The sequence below is a fragment of the Mauremys reevesii genome, linkage group 3, assembly GCF_016161935.1.
Source record: "Mauremys reevesii isolate NIE-2019 linkage group 3, ASM1616193v1, whole genome shotgun sequence".
NCBI lineage: Eukaryota > Metazoa > Chordata > Testudines > Geoemydidae > Mauremys > Mauremys reevesii.
Window position 1 is genome coordinate 19952553 of NC_052625.1, and position 20750 is coordinate 19973302.

Sequence of the window (20750 nt, forward strand, 5' to 3'; positions counted from 1 at the left end):
GGTGACAAGTCTGAGTAAAATACTTGCATGAATGAAGTTACTTCCCTGTTTTGTATTGTTTCAGGATTGGGCTCTTAAGGCAAGGAAACGGTACTGTGTGATTTAAGCACAACTTGCAACTGGATTTTTTAGGATTTGGCCCAATGTCTCTTATTACTCAACAACTGTTTTGCTAGGCCACAGTGGTGGCCAGTGAGCTGCAAAGCTCAGACTGAAACAGCAGATGAGATTTACAGTTATACACTGAGTCTTGTAGAGACACAAATGCCCTAGAGAAGACTGGCATGATGGATACTGCTGCAATCAGAGTTCTGGGGAACTCAGCAATGTATCCAGTTGTCCAATTGTATGATGTCACTTTAATAGGGAGAGGCATTAAAATAAGTCAGTTCAGGGACAGTGTTTCTGATTCAAGGAGGATTATGGCCTATGAACTATGGGAGGAATGCCGTACTTCTGCAGTTTTAAGGAGACAGTCTTTGGCTTCAAATGTTTGTGACCCAAACCAATTTATTATTCCTGCTTCTTGAATATTTGTATTTGTTCTTTTTTTTGTTTTTTTTGGCCAGGGGAGGAAGGGTCGCAGATGGATGGTACTGTAGCCAGACATTTTACCCTGCAGGGGCATCCACCAATTAACCACTTGTGAAAGGGACCCAAGGGTAATGTCACAGGTGACAGATAACCAGGAGACCTCAGATCAGTCTGTGACAAACATAACAATAATCTCGTGCGTCTCAAGGGCTAAAAGCTCAGTGGAAGCGGAGTCTCTCCTTTATAGTGCCGATTTAAAGGGGAAGCAAGCTGAAGCTTGTTCATGGTATGGGAGAGGTACCAGCGGTGACTCTCTGATCCCAGGTGATAAACTCCTCCCAGCAAAGTACCGACTCGGAGACTACAACGCAGAGCTGTGGAGGAGGAAGAAATAGACGGGTCCCGGGATGTGGGAGCTCACTACACTCAAACTTTCCCAAGCCTGGCCTGAGGGCTCTCTGCTCGCTACAGTGATATTTCATCCCCTTCAAAAGTTCCCTTGGGGAAGCTGTGGGAGGAAGATCCCCTAGGGGCCGTGGCGAAGACCAGGAGCAGGTCTTGTGTCTCGGTGGTGGGGGTGGCTGTTGGCTTTTCCTCCACCCCATTGCGCTCCCCCGGGGGCTCCCAAGTCAGCGCCCACCAGTTTGGGATTTATCTTTCCTAGGCGGACCTCTTCCCTTAACCTCCTTCTCCCCGCTTCATCCCTGCAGCATCTGCCTCAGCCTGGTCCTTGCACGGCTGAGCGAAGGGGCCGGGTAGAAATGCCGAGCAGCTCACCGAGATGAGGGTGCAGCTGCCCCTGGCGCTGGAGCAGGATGGAGGGAGGGGAGCCCAGCGGCTGGGGTACACCGGGGAAAGAGAATGAGGAGAGGAGGGGGTGCCCACACACACAGAGAGAGGCGGAGAGCAAGGACACACACACACACAGTTGCACCCAGAGTCAGGCACCCCATGCCCAGTGCCTGAGACAAAGTGACAGAGCAGGGGGCACAGACACCGTGTGAGAAGCAGGCACTGGGGCTGAGATGCACATGAGAGAAAGACAGAGGGGCCGAGAGAAGACAGGCCCCCGCCCACACTGACCGAGAGCGGGACGCAGATACACACACACACACACACACACACAGACCAAAAGAGAAACACACTGAGATTGTGACAGAGACACTTCAGGGACTTGCAGCCACACACCGAAAGAGGCTGATACACACACCTGGTGCCTGGGCGAATCACACACACACCGTGATAACAGACACCCAGTGATCCCACACATGGCGATCTCACGGGGTTACACACACACGGTGATCTCTCACACACACAGACAGAGATCTCACACAGGATGATTATACACAGATGGTGATCTCTCTCTCTCTCTCTCTCTCTCTCACACACACACACACACACTGATCTCACACAGATAGGGTGATTTTACACACGCAGCCAAGGTCATGATCACACATAAGAGACAGGCTGATCGCACACACGGCAATCACACACACACAGAGCGATCTCTCTCTTACAGGGTGATCACACACACACACGATCGTACACACCTCTCCAGGGACAGGGAGAACGCCAGGCTCCGCTCCGCGCGGAATCTGAGCACAGCAGCAGCAAACCCATCCTGGGTCTGGGCCTTTCTTCTCTCTCTTTTTCCATTTAGTCAAACAACACCTCCCCAAGCCCTGAAAAAATGCCTGCCTGTGAAGCGAGGAGAGGGCGCCGGGTCTGTAAATAAGAAGTGAGTACTGGCACAATGGCATGTGTTTCTAGATCGCAGTCTGTCCGAACCCCTCCTGGCCTGACCCCCGTCCCTGAAACCCCTGCCACACCCTGCAACCCCCTGCCGCACCCCTCCTGCATCCCGACCCCCTGCCGCACCCCACACCCTTCCTGGCCCGACCCCTGCTGCACTCCACACCCTCCTGCACCCCAACCCCTGCCCTGACCCCTGCTGCACCCCGACCTCCTGCCACACCCCGCACCCCTCCTGGCCCGATCCCCTGCCCTGAAACCCCTGCTGCACCCCGACCCCCTGCCCTGAGACCCGTGCCGCACCCTGCATCCTCTGTCCTGACCCCCTTCCCTGAGCCCCCTGCTTCACCCTGCACCCCGCATCCCTCCTTCACCCCACACCCTGCCCTCAGCCCCCTGTCACACCCCTCACCCCTCCTGCACCCCCTGGGGACAGGGAAGGGACAGAGTTGGGGGGGATTTTGGGGATGGGGTTGGAATGGGGGTGGGGCCGAAGGAGGCATGGGGGGTGTGTGTCAGTAAATGCAGTCCTCAGGACAATGTACTAGTCCTCATGGTCATTTGAGTTTGAGACCCCTGATGCAGAACCGTTACTAGGTATTTTTGAGCCCCAGGCAAGAATATAAAATTGCGCCCTCCCCCAGGGCTGGCTCTTCTGCAGCAATTCGGCGGCAGGTCCCTCAGTCCCTCTCGGAGGGAAGGGCCTGCCGCCGAAGAATGAATGAAGTGGCGGCAGTAAAACCTGTGATTTTGGGGGGGTCAACTCATGATTTTTGACTGCTTGGGCTGGTAATGTTGCTTCCAAGATGGTCTTTGGTTCCAGTCTAGTTCCAATGCAGAGAGGGACTCACAGGTTAAGAGAGGAGGGAGGTGCTGGATATCAGCAGTGGCCACTAGGGATCAGCATGTGTCCTGAGAATGCTGGGAGTTCAGGTTTGCAGCCAGGATCAAGGGTGGCAGGTTTGTAGAAATGTTGGTGGTGCCCAGAACCCGCTCTGCCCAAACTCTGCCCACGGCTCTGGGAGGGAGTTTGGGTGAGGGAGGCAGTCTGGGGTGCAGGCCCTAGGCTGGGGCAGGGGAATGGGGTGCAGGCTCTGGAAGAGAGTTTGGGGGTGGGAGGGGGTACGGAGGGAGGGGGTGCAGGTTCTGGGAGGGAGTTTGGGGATGGAAGGGGTGCAGAGGGACGGGGTGCAGGGGTGAGGACTGTGGCTGAAGGTGAGAGGTTTGGAGTGTGGGAGGGGCTCAGGGTGAGGGCTCTGTCTGGGGCTGGGAATGGGAGGTCTGGGGAATGGGAGGGGCTCAGGGCGAGTGTAGGGGGTGAGGGCTCCGACTGGGGCTGGGAATGGGAAGGGCTCAGGGCTGGGGGAGAGGGGCAGCATGCAGGGGGATGAGGGCTCTGGTTGGGACTGGAGATGAAGGGTTTGTGGTGGGGGCAGAGGGTGCAGTGGAGGGTGAAAGCTCTGACTGGGGGTGTGGGCTCTGGGGTGGGGCAGGGCTGGGGCTGAGTTTGGGGTGCAGGCAGGCTGCTCCGGGACAGGGGCCAGAGAGGAGGACTTCCCCCAGCCCTTTCCCTGCTGGCAGCAGCAAGCTCTGGGGGAGGAGCCCCCCTTTCCTGCCCCCCCAGCAGCACATTCACCTCCACCACTGTCACTGCATTGGCTCCTAGGGACCCTCTCAGGTCCAGGAATCTCCCTCACTTCCCCTGTGGTGGGTGCCAGGAGGTGCTGCATGCGGCTCTGCCCCTGCTGTTGCCCCTGACTGTAACCTCACTGAGGGCGAGGGATGGGGCTACCTTCTTGCCCAGCATGGGGCAGGAGCAGTGACTGCGGGCGGAGGGTGAGGGGCTCTGTGCTGCTGGAGGGTCTCGTTGGAAAATGAAAAAGTCTGAGGTGGAAGGGCAGGCTCAGGGTCAGGAAATGGGGGGCGCTAGGACCCTGCGGCAGCAATTGCTGCAGGGAGGCAGCATGGAGCTGCTCTGTCCAGAAGGAGGGGGGTGGGAGGAAGTTGGGGCCGGGGGCACTCATGAGAGGCGTGGGGGCAGCAGTTGGGGCCAGGAGGGGATCACCTGGGTTATAAATATCTCCGGGCCAGCGGCTTTTTTCTTTCTCCGCCAGTTTCTGCACCTGAGGCAAGTGCCTCACTCCCTCGCCCGGGCACTGCCCTGAGGTGAAGTAGGGTGAAGAGCTGGCAGAGCTTTCTGAGCAACTTGTATTGTGGGGATGTTCCCCCCCCCCTTGAACTAGGCATTAGAGGAAGGAAAGAAAGGCGTAAGGAAAGGAACAGGCGCAGCTTCTCGCCTGTCTAGCCAAGACCAGCGGGCTTTGTAGGCACCATGCCAGGCAGCTGATCTCTAGGCAAGAGTCCCACTGAGGTAAGTAGGAGCCCAGCTGCAGGGTCAGCCCTGGTGGGGGTGGGGGGGGCAGATGTGCACAGTTAGAACAGACGCGCCGCTCACTATCCGGCACCAGAACATTTCCACGCTGCCTTTCCCCCGCCCCACAGAACGCAGCCCTGGCTCGCTGAGCGATCTACCTTCCCATTGGCCACACTGGGTGACGTGTTGCTGCCGAACCTCCCTAATAAACAGCTCATTGGGCCATGGTGGCTGCTGGTTCGTGAGTGGCTGCGCTAATGGCCAATCAGCGCTATCCTGGGGGTGGGTGGGTGTGACTGACCGTGCGGCGCCGGTTGTTCGAACCTGAGCGCTGGGGAAGGGAGCGGGGACCCGGCAGCCCCGGGCGCTCCGGTGAGTGTGGGGCGGGGCGAGGAGTCGGGCACCGCCTCCACCTCAGCAGAAGCAGTAAGCGGAGTTGACAGGGGAGCCGTGGCGGGCGATTTGCAGCCGTGAGGACAGCTAGGTAAGTCGAACTAAGATACTTCGAGCTCAGCTATGTGAATAGCGTAGCTGAAGTTGTGTATCTAAGGGCTTGTCTACACTACAGGACTATTTCGAATCTACTTAAGTCGAATTTGTGGATTCGACCTTAATAAGTCGAATTTGTGTATCCATACTAAATACACAAATTCGAACTTCTTAGTCCACATTCACAGGGCCAGCTTCGACTTTGGAAGCGGTGCACTGTGGGAACCTATCCCACAGTTCCCGCACTCCCCGCTGCCCATTTGAATTGTGGGATTTCCCCCCAATGCATGCTGGGGGGAAAAATGTGTCGTCATTGAACCGTCAATCCCGCCCTCCCTGTCTTCCTTGAAAGCGCCGGGCGGAAATCTGTTCGCGCCTTCTCTGGTCGGTTACAGCGTGGACGCCACAGCACTGCGAGCATGGAGCCCGCTGCGATCATCGCTGCACTTATGGCCATTGTCAACTCCTCGCACATTATCGTCCACCTCTTCCACAGTCAGATGCTGAGAAACCGGGCGAGGAGGCTCCGGCAGCACGGTGAGGAGAGTGGCGCAGACCTCTCACAAAGCAGGGTACGCCGGGCAGTGGAGATCATGGTGGCAATGGGTCAAGTTCATGGTGTGGAACGGCGATTCTGGGCCCGGGAAACAAGCACAGACTGGTGGGACCGCATAGTGCTGCAGGTCTGGGATGACACAGAGTGGCTGCGAAACTTCAGGATGCGTAAGGGCACTTTCCTTGAACTGTGTGACTTGCTGTCCCCTGCCCTGAAGCGCCAGGACACAAGGATGCGAGCAGCCCTGACTGTGCAGAAGCGAGTGGCCATAGCCCTCTGGAAACTTGCCACGCCAGACAGCTACCGGTCAGTAGCGAACCACTTTGGCGTGGGCAAATCTACCGTGGGGATTGCTGTCATTCAAGTAGCCCACGCAATCGTTGAGCAACTGCTCTCAAAGGTAGTGACTGTCGGAAATGTCCAGGCCATCATAGATGGCTTCGCCGCGATGGGATTCCCAAACTGCGGTGGGGCTATAGATGGGACTCACATCCCTATCCTGGCACCAGCCCACCAGGCCAGCGAGTACATTAACCGAAAGGGCTACTTTTCAATGGTGCTGCAAGCTTTGGTGGACCATGGGGACGTTTTACCAACATCAACGTCGGGTGGGCGGGCAAGGTTCATGACGCGTGTGTTCAGGAACTCTGGTCTGTTTAGACGCCTCAGGCAGGCACTTTCTTCCCGGACCACAAAATAACGGTTGGGGATGTGCAGATGCCTACAGTGATCCTCGGGACCCGGCCTACCCGCTAATGCCCTGGCTCATGAAGCCCTATACAGGCGCCTTGGACACTGAAAAGGAACTCTTCAACTACCGGCTGAGCAAGTGCAGAATGGTGGTGGAGTGTGCTTTCGGACGTCTCAAGGGGAGATGGCGGACCTTACTGACTCGCTCGGACATCAGCGAACAGAATATCCCCGTAGTTATTGCTGCTTGCTGTGTGCTCCACAATCTCTGTGAGAGCAAGGGCGAGACCTTTTTGGCCGCTTGGGAGGTTGAGGCAAATCGCCTGGCTGCTGTTTACGATCAGCCAGACACCCGTGCTGAGAGAATATCCCAGCGGGAAGCGATATGCATCAGGGAGGCTTTGAAAGCGAGTTTCCTCGCAGAGCAGGGTAACCTGTGACTGTCCACTTGATTTTAAGAGAGCCTGATCATAAACCAAGTTTTCCCACTTCCCAAGGACGTTTTAAAACTAAGGACATGTTTTAGTAATTAATAATAAATCTTTCGTTGACTTTGCATTTCTGTTTATTCGTTGAAACATGGAAGCATTCTGTGCTGGTTAAGGTGTGCACTGATGGGTGGGTTTGCAGGAAGGGGCGAGGGGTGCCGTCCTTGGATAGGGGTTACCATGACGGCTGTGGGTTTGGGCGTTGGAAGGGGTGAGGGGTGTGGGGGAAGGGTGAGTATCTGCCCCTGGATGAGGTCTATTTTTGGGGCTCGGGGCACCGGGGAGGATCGTGACTACGGTCCAAATGCATGTGAAGGGAAGCCTGCCTTTACATTCGGGGATGTCAGGCACCAGGACCCTGCACAAGCATACACCTCAAGGAAAGACCTGGGCAGCATACACCACACAGACTGTCCCTGGTGCCTAGTGACTGCAGTCTGTGTGTGCCCTGCAGTTGACCCTGCAGCCAAGTCTGTAGCATGGCACTGTGGGCTATGCAGTGACATTACAATTACCCCCCCCCCCCACAGAACAACAGAAAGTCTTCTGACACCAGAAACGTGACGGAAACAGTCAGTAACACCAAACCGCTTTTAATAATGTAATACACAGTGGGGGGTTTGAACTTGGAGTTGGGACTGGTTGATGCTGTAAAGAAAGAGCTTGTACAAATTTACAGCGAGACAGTTGTCTCTAACATTATCGGTGTGCTGCGGTGCAGGGACAGTTCTCACGGCCCCTACCGCCCCTCCGTCTTGTCACTTTGGGTGAGGGGGGGACAGGACTTCTTGGCGTTGGAGGGCGGTTGCAGATGCACTGCAGGGGGGCTCTCTCCTCCTGACTGCGGTCTTGAAGAACATCTACAAGGCGCCGGAGCGTCTCCGTTTGCTCCCTCATTAGACCAAGCAGCGTTTGAGTCGCCTGCTGGTCTTCCTGCCGCCACCTATCCTCCCGTTCCAGGTGTGTGCGATGCTGCTGACACAGGCTCTCCCTCGACTGTCTCTGCTCTGCCGCCTCCGCTCTGGAGCTGGCCATCAGTTCCTGGAACATGTCGTCCCTTGTCTTTTTCTTTCGGCGTCTAATCCGAGCCAGCCTCTGCGAGGGGGATGGCGGGGCAGTCCGGGAAGGAGCCGAAGCTGTGTGATGTGAAAAAGTAGGTGATTTCCTTGAACACATACATGTTTGCCAACAGTAAACACAGTCTAGTCAGTTTCAGTGAACAAGACCAAAGAGGGAACCAAGTCTCAGGAGATCTCAGAACTAGTCCGAGATTTCGGAATACGCTCTCATTGGCGGCGCCATTGCACTGGAGAGCGCACAAGCGAGGAAAGATAGCTGCATCCCTCTTGCACAAAGTCCTGGTAAGCCTTACAGTACAGAGTGCTTATCAGTTAGTGCTTAGCTGTGCTCTCCTGCTGGAGGCAATGTGCAAAGCAGAAAAGATGAGCGTTATGCGGCATCTCCCGCCAGTGAACGGGAAAGACCCCTGTATGCTTTTCCTCTGAGGCCTGCCACAAGTGGCTGTTAAGCGAGGGTCATTCTTATGCAAAGTAAAACTCTGTTAAGCGAGGTCATTCTTATGCAAAGTAAAACTCTGTTAAGCGAGGGTCATTCTTATGCAAAGTAAAAGTCTACCATGCACAATAGTAACAGTACACTAATTCCACTAATTAGATGCAGCACTTCCACAACGACATCACCCTGAGGCGTGTCAGGCGCACACAGAGAGAGCGGATGTTAACAGAAGCCCTGCACAGACCAGGACCCTACGCTGCCATGCTCGTAGAGGCGATGGTCCCCCTGTACCTGAGGATGGCATGGCGCGGAAGAGTGTGCTTCAACGGAGCACCCAATAAAGCACCTCTCCCAAGAAACCTCTTGCTGAGGCTTTTCCAGCTGCTCTCTGAGAGCATTTTTGAACTATCCCCAGAGGACTATTGCTCCATTCCTATATGTGTAGACCTGCTGTTTGTATAGTTTCATATTTAAAAATTTTTATATAGTATTTCTATTTTTATATATATCCCTGTTTCTTAAAAAAATAAATGTTTCCCTGTTTGTAGCACTTACCGCCTGATCCTTCCCTGATTCCGAGTCCGGTTAACGGCGGGGACGGTTGGTAGGGGATCTCTGTGAGGGTGATGAAGAGATCCTGGCTGTCAGGGAAAGCGGGAGTGGGTTCGATGTCGCCTGCGCCGTCCTCCAAAGACCCTTCCTCATCTTTCCCCATCGGCGAACAGGAGGGGGAACTGTCCGGTACACTATTCCGTCCTCGGAGTCCACCGTCACTGGTGGGCACTGTGGCAGACCCACCTAGAATGGCATGCAGTGCCTCGTAGAAGCGGCATGTCTGGGGCTGGGCTCGGAGCGTCCGCTTGCCGCTCTGACTTTTTGATACCCTTGTCTTAGGTCCTTCACTTTCACGCGGCACTGCATCGCATCCCGGCTGTATCCTTTCTCTTTCATGGCTTTAGAGACCTTCTCGAAGGTCTTCGCTCCGCTTGTTGGAGCGCAGCTCCAAAGCACAGACTCCTCGCCCCACACAGCGATCAGATCCTGGACTTCCCGGTCAGTCCATGCTGGGGACCTCTTTCTATTCTGGGATTGCCCGGACTCCTCTGCTGGAGAGCTCTGCATCGTTGCAGGTGCTGCGGAGCTCGCCCGATGTGCAACCAGAACGTCAGATTCAAACCGCCCAGACAGGAAAATGAATTCAAATTTTCGCGGGTCATTTCCTGTGTGGCTGGCCAGAGAATCCAAGCTCGGACTGCTGTCCAGAGCGTCAACAGAGTGGTGCACTGTGGGATAGCTCCCGGAGCTGCTAAGTTCGATTAGCATCCACACCAAGCCTAATTCGAGCTAGCAAGTGCGAATTTAGCGTTACTCCACCTGCCGGGGTGGAGTACCAAATTCGAACTAAAGAGCCCTCTAGTTCGAATTAAATGGCTTCCTGGTGTGGACGGTTGAGCGGTTAGTTCGAATTAACGCTGATAAATTCGAATTAAAGTCCTAGTGTAGACCAGGCCTTAGATCAATTTCCCTTCTCTCCCCCCCCCCCCCCAGTGTAGACCAGCCCATAGAGGCAAATCCTTAGTTGGCCCCTACCTTCCCATACCTGTAATGGGACCTACACTTTGCTATATGGGATAGGGTGGGCAAGATTTCAGCAGCCTGCACAGCACTTCCTTTCTCTGCAGGAGCTTCCTTGCCACTGCATGAAGTGGTTTGGTTTAGTAGATCTCCCACTGCATTGATATACTGGACAGCATAGCAGGAGAACCATGGAAACTAGTGGGATCATCTGCTGTCCTGTGCCTTTTGGGATTAGTGATCAGTTCCTTTCTCCCCCCCCCCTTTTTTTTAACCAGTTACATGGGTGTGTGCTGTGGGGAAGATATCCACAAAGAAAAAGTTTTCAAGGTGCAGAAGTTGCTCTGATAGACTGAACAAAGAGTAGGCCAGCTCCCTAATGAGGCAGCCAGCAATGCCATATTGTTATTGTGGTAGACTGAACAACGATAACAAATATCTAAGAAACACAGATATCTTATATATACTAAAGCCATTTGAAAGTGTCATAAAAAGACATTTTAACAGCACCACTGTCTCCTTCTGTGAAAATCATTGGCTTTTCACCATATTTACATTCCATAAATACATCGAAGCTGAAGCAACAGGAGATGCTCTTGTCACAATGTTCTATTCCAATAATATTCTCACTAATTTATTAATGTGTAAGCAGGACCTCACTTCAATAAAGCATACATTTAAAATGAAATATATCTCCACATATGCCAGTAGCATTTTTCACATCCCTTTAAAATTATATTCAAGTAAATTATCTTTTGGTTTAAAAGCATCCAACCACAAAGATGATTTAAATCTTATCAGCGGTTCCCTTTTTTATTACCTTTAAGAATAGTTACCTGTCTTAAAGAAAAGATTTCAGAAAATAAAAACGTGAACACAATGAAACTGTAAGAGGCAAAGGAGCAGTAGTATTACACCCGGTAGTATTGTGTTCTGAGAAAATGTATAGTAGTGTGCTTTGGGCAACTTTCAGACTTTTATCAGCAGATTGTTTTCACAATAGAAATTACACTGGGAATTTATTAAATGGAGTTTCAGTGTACTCTAGTTCTCTATCAACCACCAAAATTACAAGCAGTATATTATTTTAATAAAATGACAGATAAACTGAAACACTTCTAATAGGAGAATTTCCTCTAAAAGGAAATTCTTAGCATATTGACTTTCAGTTTAAAATTTCAGTCTAACCTACTTCAAACAATGAAAATTGTTCTGTTCTTGCTGTTCAAAATAGTTCAGTAATTGTTTTCTGTTGAATCAATGTGCTGATTCATTGTAAATTGAAAGTTGCATTGAATTTATCCCCTGTGCCTAAACACTTCTAGTTTTTTTTAGTTTTGCTGCTTACTTATGGAAACTTAGCACACACTTGTATTATAGCCAAGTGTAATCTGTTATCAGTTTGGTATGGAATGCCTGTGTTGTGGGCGTTCACTCCGTCATGGAAGACTGTAAGCAGTTTTGGGGCAGAGACCATGACTTCCTCGTATGTATTTCATTTTTTTTAAGTGCCTACTAAAGTGGGCTTTCAATCCTGATTGCAGGGGTGGGATTGCTATTGTAGTAGAAATAATAAATATTCCCTTGCATCACTGTGATTTATGATTAAACTTCTTTATAGCATGAAATGGTGGTGCAAAAATGGAAACTACTGAATCATCAAAGACGAATTGTAGAACGCAATCGTCACTCCTTAGAATAGAAAATAAAAGAGAAGGAAAAGGTAAGACAAGACCCATTTTTTCACAAGTTTAAAGTTGCCTCCAGACCACTATTACCAGAGTGAACAAGTTATTCATTGAGTATTTGTCCGTAGATCCCACTCTAGGTGCATATGTGCTTCAGGCACGCAAGACTGGATTCTTCTTTTTTGAGTGCTTGCTCATGTCGATTCCATATTTGATGTGTGCGTGCCCACGTGCACGCTGTCAGTATTTTTTTCCCCTAATGGTACCCCTAGGGCCGGCTTTGGCAACCTCTGGAGCCCTGTGCTTATGCGCCGTACATTGGGCCCTGCTGGCCCCAAGCCCGCTCAGTTCCTTCTTTGCACCAGTTACGGTTATTGAACGCTCCTTGTTTTCACAAGTCCGATAGTGGTTTCTTTAACTTTGGACTCTGAGTTTTTTCTTGTATCTCGTTACTGTAGTGTTAGTAGTTAGCACCTACTCTTGGGAGCCGTCAGGGCCCACGACATTTCATGGCACCTTCAACATTGGAGGCATTGCGAGCAGCAAGAGACTTGATGTCTCTCCCTGTGCCACCCATGCATGGGGACCTAGGCCCATCTTTGGGAGACCTTTCAAAGGCGGTTTCCTCTAAAGGGAAATCTGTGATGAGGCTACCTTCTGGGATTTCGATGTGGCACCGCTCCCCAGCCTGACGCTCCCCATCATCATGTCGCTGGCCTCCACCTTCCCGGCAGCAGTCCTCGGTACCGTGAAGCGCATCTCCAGCTCTGAGACACGGGTCACTTTCCCCGTGGTGCTGCTCCTGGTGTAAGGGTGATCCCCAACAAGCCATGGCTACCAGCATGAGGCCACCTCAGCTCCACTCTAGTCTCTTCCTAGGGAAGAATCTTCCACGGGGTCTGAGAGTGAGCCCTCCTCATCCCAGAGGCTTCAGCAGTAGGCCTGTCATTTGGTCCCTGGCCATCCACCCAAAGGCCACCCCAGTGTACTTGAGGACATGGGATGGAGCAAGTGTCTTGCTGGAGGATAGGAGGGTGCTTAGGAGAAAGCAGAGGGGAAGCACTAGCACTAGTGTGAAGATCTATATGTGACTAATATTTAAGTGCAACTAAACATATCACAGGTCAGAGCAAGCTGTGGTATGTTCCTGTCACAGGGTGAGCTGGTCCATTAAAAGACTGGGGCACAGCAGCACCTTTTGTCAGGTTTAGCCCATCTCCCTGTATGATGGGAATAAATACAAGGGTCATGTGACAGAAGCATGCATCTAAACCGGGCCTGCTGACAGGTAAAAGGGCAGCCTGTGGTCATTAAAGAGAGAGAGACACAAAATGTGTGAGAGAGGCCAGAGAGAGACTCTCTCTCCTTAGTGCCCAGGCAGAGGGCCTGTGAAGAGGACAGGTGGCAATTTTCTAGAACTCCGAGGCAGAAGCCTTTTGGGGGTAGAGATTTACAAGGAACTGGAAGCGGTGCAGGGATAAGCCTCCATTGATGGGCCTGCAGGATGCAGAAGTCCCAGCTAGGAGAGGGGTTGGACTACAAGGATGGGCATGCTCTGATCAAGACCTGGAAAAACTTGTGTTATGATAATAAACCAACCTGGAAGAGAGCACTACTGTAAAATCGCCACATGTGATATCTGGTTTGATGCAAGAGTGAAGGTAAACTGAGGTAGCAGATGGGCCCAAAGGCAGTCTGGGGGTAATGCCCTACAACCGTTCCCTTTAGCCTTGTTCTGATACGAGCACTGCTTCTTTTCTACCCCCACTCTCTAATAGAAAACTGCTTTTTTATTTATGATAGACATGGTCTACACTGACTTAATACAGAGGTTGTAAATTTGTCCACGATAGCTGTCCGCCATAGCTATGTGTCATCCTAGCTGTGTGAGCACGTTAATCAAACCTTTTCTACAGAGGTGGTTAGTATTTTCTCTACACATACTCTTCTTTCCAGGTTTACTCTTGAAACACTTGATTCATACTGAAACTTGTACGTCTATAGGTTTTTATCCAGAAAAGCCTACTCCTTTCTAGACTGGAACTAGGTCATTCTCATTTTTTTCTCTCTTGACGTTGGTAATAAATTTACTTCCTTTTTAATTTGGAGTACTATAGAGCTATTATGACGGATATAAAACGGATTAAAAAGGTTGAAAACCAGTTAGAATTTGATGGTGTTACAGTTATGCTCTTGTTAACTTCCTGGTTTACATAGCGATATAAAGTCAGGTGATCAATTTAAGATTGAGGATAGCACGACACTAATTTCCTTACCCCGAAGAATGTGGTTATGGAGACAGAGGTGCAAGCTGAATGTCTTTGTTGGTCCATAAAAACGGGGAAATAAGGTGTACTAATACTGTTTTTTCTGAACATGTAACCTATTCCTTGAATATATGGTAAGTGGAAAAGGTAATTTGTCAATTTCTTGGTATTTCAATTGTACAGAATTGAGTCCAGTTTGGTATTGATGCTTTCTGTTTGTTGGCTGTTCAATGGCATATTTGGTGATAGCAGATCATCAGTCCAACACCTAAATGTTACCTCTCAAGTGAACAGTTGAGGACTGAGTGGGAATGGGGAAGGATCTTCTAATCCCAATAGGTGCTCGCTTTGACAAAATATGTTATGTTAAAAAAAAATGGAGAGCAAGTGTTGAATCTGCTGCCCTTATGATTGAGCTTAAAAGAAAGCACTGGTTAGGATTCCCAATGATTACCAGACTGTACTATAACTATTGCTTAAATTATGACTATATTTATACATTACAACTATATACTTGAAAATGTGCCTGAAAATATTGTTCATAACCTTGCCCAGTCTTGAGTTAAAGATTTGTGTTACCGTAACCTGTACTGTTTTTGGTATGATACAGAATCTAGAACCCAGGATTAGAGAGTGAAAGGAGGATGGATTTTTCAGATATCTGAGCTATTTTTAATTGTACTTTTTTTTGAAGCCATCGTGCTGAGTTTCAAGGTTTAGGGCCAAATTCTGCTCTTAGTTATACAACACAGAAGTCAACAGTTACTCCAAACTTCTCTTTCTGTAGGAGGAAGCAGAACATGGCTTATTCTTTTGCTTTGTTTTCTAACTATCTTTGGAGCTCATCGTTTACGGTGACATCAGGAATTTTTAATTTTTTAAAATAGATTAAATATGACTACAAATAAAATGTGATGTGTTTTCCTCATAGGCAATAGCAGTGAAACACCGTTTGGAAAAAGGACTCCAGTGAGCTTAACACAGAAGCTGTGCAGAGCAAAACAGGCTTTACTAGCAAACCAGTCAAAGGAACTGGAATAATTAATAATTTAAACTGGAAATCAGTAAGAACTGGTGCCATTTATGCCTTACTGACTCCCAGGGAACTCTGCAAGCTCTGTGTTGGAGAATAGTGTATTTCCACCAGAAGTTGTGTTTCGATACTGTCTTATTCTGGCTGTCCTCTTTTGGACCATCTTAAAAGACTGTGACAAAGTTCCTCCTCTGCCTTGGTGGGTCCTGCACTTATTGGCGGATTTGCTTACCTCAGAGATTCAGGGCAGCCTTCAGTTTGGCCAGTTTTGTGGCTCAAACCTGCCATTCACTCAGCTAACCCCATCACTGGCCAGCATGAGGAAAGGAAGGAGAACAATCCCCACAGTCTCTGCTGACCTACCTAGTGGGTCAGGGGACAGGCCAGGACCTTCCTCTGGTGGGACCCACAGTCCAAGTCAACTCCTCTTTATATCCAATAGGGGGAGAATGGGGGGGAACCCAGGCCCCGCCTCTACTCTGGGTTTCAGCCCAGGGCCCTGTGGATGTGGATCGCAGCTGTCTACAGTGTTACACGTAACACCCGTGTGACAGGTACAACTCCCTGGGCTACTTCCCCATAGCTCCTCCCAACATCTTACTTTATCCTCACTACAGGACCTTCCTCCTGATGCCAGATAGCGTTTGTACTCCTCAGTCCTCCAGCGCAGGCCCTCTCTCTTTAGCGCCTGCGCACACCACTGACTGACTGAGTGAGGTCCTTTTTAAACCAGGTGCCCTGATTAGCCTGCCTATCTTAATTGATTCTAGGATCTTCTTAATTGGCTCCAGGTGTTTAGCCTCCTTAATTGTCAGCAAATTCCTGATTTTTCTGGAACTGCCCTGTTATCTTACCCAGGGGAAAAGGACCTGCTTAATCTGGGGCTAATATTTCTGCCTTCTCTCGCTCTCCTGTAGCGGGCCCCTGCGTTGTGGACCCAACCGGTTTCCCTGCCCCTTCACTGTAAGCCGGCTGCACGACTTGACGCCAGTTTGTTTCCAGACTGTGCCAAGGAAACATCTGTATGTGCTCGTGCTCCACACCTTGCACTTCCTCACCTTCGCCCCACCCTGACACAAAGTGGAGGGACTTCCTGCCTCCTCTAGAGGGTGGGGAGCCCCGGTGGGCCAGTCTATACTCCACCCTGCTCCCAAAGCTCGCCGGGGATGTCAGTTGGTGGCTCCTTTAGGGGCTGTGAGCACGAGCATGTAATTGGCGCAGTTCACCCCTGTCCTGGACACCTGCCCTTTCCTCGGCGTGAGGGAGACTCTGGTGCACGTTTACCTGGAGTACGCCAAGCTGCAGCCTCTATTCTGGCTCCTCACAGATATCCAATTGCGTCTTTGGCTGCACTTTTCCCCTCACCTCCTTATTTATGCACTGGCTATTGGTGGCCCCACAAAGTCATGGGACCTCTTGGTCAACCTCCTCCTGGCCCTGGCTGAAATGGCTGTCTATAAAACCAGGGAGAGGAGGTTGGCCAATGGAGTCTCCTGTAACTGTGGGGCCTCTTTCCGGTCCTCCATCCATTCACGCATCTGGGCAGAGTTCCTCTGGGTGGCGTTCACTGACTCCCGTGATGCCTTCGAGGAGCAGAGGGAGCTGTCTGGGGTTCTCTGCTCGGTGTCCCCATCAGGTTCCCTTCGACTGACCCTTTGACAGCACGTCTGTCCTTGTTATTTCATTAGTTGTCTCCTGAAACCACTTGCTTTCCAGGTCCTGTGGATCCCCCCTTAAGGCTGGGGTGATCTTTTAGCAGTGGGCTCCCCACTTCCTGGATCCCAATAGGCTCACTCTCCTGTAGCCCTCTGGCCCGACCCTGTCACAAGACCTATAGCTGTGATACAAAATAAGGCCCCGATCTTGCAGTTTTTGCAATTGATTCCATATGGACTGACTCCAGGCCAAAAATTGGTTGTATGGTCAGGGTTTAATATTATGTTTTTGCACCAGCATATCTCAGATAGGGTTACAGTTCATATGGAATTATTTGTCTAATCTAATTATGTAGACTCTTTGTTTAGTCTTAAAAAATAAAATATATTAAATATCTGTTTGAGTTGATTTGGAACTTCTAGAAACATTAGCTGCTTCCTAAGTATAAGTGTGTTTTGCTTAATTCTAAGATTTCATGGAGGAGTGGGAAAATCCCCCAAATGATTTGTACATTTTAACTTTTTCAAGCACTATAGACTAGCATTATCAACAAAATTCTAACTATGAAGCCAGATCCTGCTCTGGCATATATCAGCATAGCTCCATTGAAATCAGTAAAGTTATTCCAATTTACACAAAAAGCATCTGGCTGTAACTTTTGATTTTTAAAAAACCTTGATTGTAGATTAAAAGATTTTTCCTTTAATTTGGCGTTAGAAGGAAAATGAAAGGGAAGAGAACTCAGAATAGTCATAGAAGCAACATCAGCGATTGGGTTTTTTTAAGTTCTTCTATTGTGCCAATTGCTGTTGTATCTGAATGCTTTCCAGAATAATTAAGAATAATTAAGGTGACTAGCATCTGTTATTTGAGGTTATTTGAGGTTCCTATTTCTCCCATATCCCCCAGAGCAGTGGTTTTCAACCTGTGGTGCACAGACCCCTGTCTAAGGGGTTCTCGAAAGGTTGTTGTTACAACGGAACAGTGGTTTTCAAGCCGTGGCCTGTGGGGGTCCACAGACCATGTCTAAGATTTCCAAAGAGGTCTGCACTTCCATTTGAAATTTTCTAGGGTCTGCAAATGGCAAAGAGGTTGAAAATCACTGTCCCAGAGGGCAAAGAGTGTGTGCGTTGGCGGGGGGGCGGGGGTTAAATACGAAAAATGGTGATGTTAGTTGTCATTCTCAGTTTTTGCTGGAGTGAATTTCATAGTATTGGGCCAGCTCCTGAAAAAGCCCTGTCTGCTGCATCTGCTAGTTTTACTTCTGATGTGTAGACAGTTGTTCCTGAGGAACACAGCTACTGAAGTCTGAGAGAGTAAGATGGTATATTGGGCCCATTTCCTTTACAGCTTTGAAAATAAAGACCGAGATTTGATTCAGTGTTCTGTTGAGGAATGAGCGGAGTGAGTGAAACATAGGACTGATGTACTCAAGTGAACCTGTATTACTGAGGAGGTGTGCTGCTGTGTTCTGTAACTCTTGCAGATTTTGCAGGGCAGAAGCATTCAAGTCTAAATACGTTGGATTGCGATGATTCGAGCAAGAGTTAATGATGGCCTATGTGGTTGAGGCCAAATTGTAAATACAAATGATGGGCTGTAGCCTTACCAGATTAAGGTAGGAGAATGCATTTCTTGTAAATGGTTTTGTGAACGTTCAGCATCAGAGCATGGGATTTTTTTTATTTTTTTTTTGCAGCTATGTTGGGTTGTTGGTTCCAGCTTTTTGTTGAATGCTTCTTAATCAGAGCCACTTGTGCTGAGTCACAGCAAGAGGGGTGGGCGTTTCAGCCGTTTGAACCCCTTGAATTTTGTTGATATTTAGAACACAGGAAGCTGATAATTCATACAGCTTTGAAACATTTGTTACACATCAGCATTGTCTGTAAATGTTGTCTCTTGACACCTGTGTCTTTTAGAATGATTGATAGCAGAGAGTGTGTGTGTGTGTGTGTTTGTTCTGGTATAGCAGTTGGATATTTTGGACTAGGAGGTTGTGAGACAAAAGGAAAATAACTAAAACCGTTGATGCTTCTAGTTATGTTCTTTGGGTGACTTGTTTAAATAGCTGAAAATACAGACTTGCTGTGTCGGCAAGGTTTTAATTTGTTTTCCATCCAGACCCTCCCTTTTCTTGAATTTGGCCTCTGTGCACTGGTGCCCATCTGCTCGTAGTAAGTAGATGAAGAAATGATGGCTTGCTTCCAGTAGAGTCCCACCAGTGCCATGCCATCTGTTACCCAGCAATGCAGGAACAGATGGGTGGAAGGAGTTAGTTTCTTAGAAATAACTTTTATTTCAGTTCCCAGGTAGGACATAGTTGTATGGGGTATTTTAACTTTTCTTAACTTTTTTGGAAAAAGATGCTTAGAAAATGTACTATCCCGAGCCCCAGGTATTACTGACTAATAAGACTTCACATCTAATGCTATCTTGCTCCCAAGAGCAACTTCATATATTTGACTCATCCACACTGAGGATGGATGGTCTGAGAACAGCAGCTAGAACTGGAAAGTTCTCCGTGTTCTGATACTGACTCCCCTCTGTGGCTATGGGCAAATCACTTAACTTCACTGACGCTCAGTTTTTGTGGGCTGGATTCTATCCTGTGTCAAGATCTGCTATGGGCAGGCACCAGAGAACTGGTTGCAGCTCCCTGGTTCCATATCCTGAGCCACCTAGGTACTGCTGTGATCTGTGCCAGCTGGGAGACGTCCCAAAAGGATTGTCTGCCCTCTGAGGACTGCCAAGAGTGCCGTTTGTGTTCCTAACTCATGTATGTGTTTAGAAACCAAGGTTCAACTTTCCAGAGTCTTCATGGCACTCAGATGGGTAGTATACCACATCACACTACTCTCTATTGACTTAATCAACTGTTTTGTAACTAATGTTTTGTTGTAGGAAATGGAGGAAAAAAACCTTCTTCGCTGCCAGTCTGATCAAAAATCTCAAGAAATCCATCAGCTGCAAGAAGAACTGAAAACAGCTAAACAGTTTCTGAAGGAGACCCAGAATTATGCGGAAGAGATGAAAAGTGAGATACACATTTCTACCTATTTAAATCCTGTTACAAACTATAACTTCAATGTGGAGGTTCTTTAAACCTCATTATCAATGGTGATTTGAAGAATACCCAAGAAAATAGTTCCCATTGTGTGATATAGTTAAATTAACTTTCAGCTAATACACGCAATTCTCTTTCCAAACTGAGATGGAACTTCTTTATACAAATATATAGTACTAACTCATAAAATTATATGGTTTTAAAGCAATTTAAAATGAGGAATAAATATGTCCCAAAGAGAACTATATGATCAGCACATTAAATACTACAATGTGCTCCTGTGTTTTAAAATCCCAAGCAAACAAATATACCTCAAACTATTATCCTTTAGCTTGTATATGGACTCCATTAAGCTTAAACGTGATGAAATGTTACCTGCCGAGCCGTAATTTGACTTTTCCCTACATTTGTCTATTTGGTTGGGAAAATGCAATTTGCAGATTGAGGTTTAAGAGAACAGGTAATTCTGCTAAATAGCCATTGTAAAGAAGGAGACTGCTCCCGCTTATCCCTGTAGAAGTCTAACCTTACTTAATGAGATTTCAAAATTAAATGTATGGACCCAGTCCTGCTCCCATTTTAATCAGTATTTTGCACTCTCCAATCCATGAGGCCATGCTGTGGTTTTCTCCTATATACGGGTCTGCTGGAGTGCTCTGTATTAGACGCACTGCCTCCCTTCTCTCCCCACGAGTATATCTGGGTGTGCAGAGAGACGTGTTACTTCTGTGAAGCCCATTCTCAGGTGGCAGAGTAATGTAATTTGTTCATCTCTGTTTTTCAGCCTGGAAGCCTCTTTCAACCAGGAATGGGACCCAAAATTTAGGTCACAATGGAGTGGGAATTGTGCCTGTCTGTTTATCAGGTACCCAGCCGCCCGGAGGAGGAAGAGGCTGGACTGGGGGAGCTAAAGAGCTCTGAGCCTACCCCGCAAAGGGTCAGCGCCGACCCGGAAGTATAAAGGCGGGCCTTCCGAGCTCAGTGGGAGGTCAGCGACCAGAGCGAGCGGACGTCCTTCCGGGAGCTTGGCGCCAGGAGGCTTCTACCCTCCCCCGTGCTCGCTACCCCG

At 49.1% G+C, this 20750-nt stretch overlaps 2 long non-coding RNA genes across 7 annotated transcripts in view; both read left to right on the forward strand.

Annotated features, from left to right (window-relative positions):
• Nucleotides 1-20750, forward strand: part of LOC120400351 — a 66496-nt gene that overhangs the window by 31794 nt on the left and 13952 nt on the right. The window lies entirely within an intron of this gene.
• Nucleotides 4713-20490, forward strand: LOC120400353. Of its 2 annotated transcripts, none has more exons than XR_005595764.1 (3): nucleotides 4713-5144; nucleotides 19519-19651; nucleotides 20466-20490. It is a non-coding gene; the product is annotated as an uncharacterized LOC120400353 (long non-coding RNA). The 2 variants fall into 2 exon arrangements; XR_005595765.1 differs by lacking the exon at nucleotides 4713-5144 and adding an exon at nucleotides 11617-11696.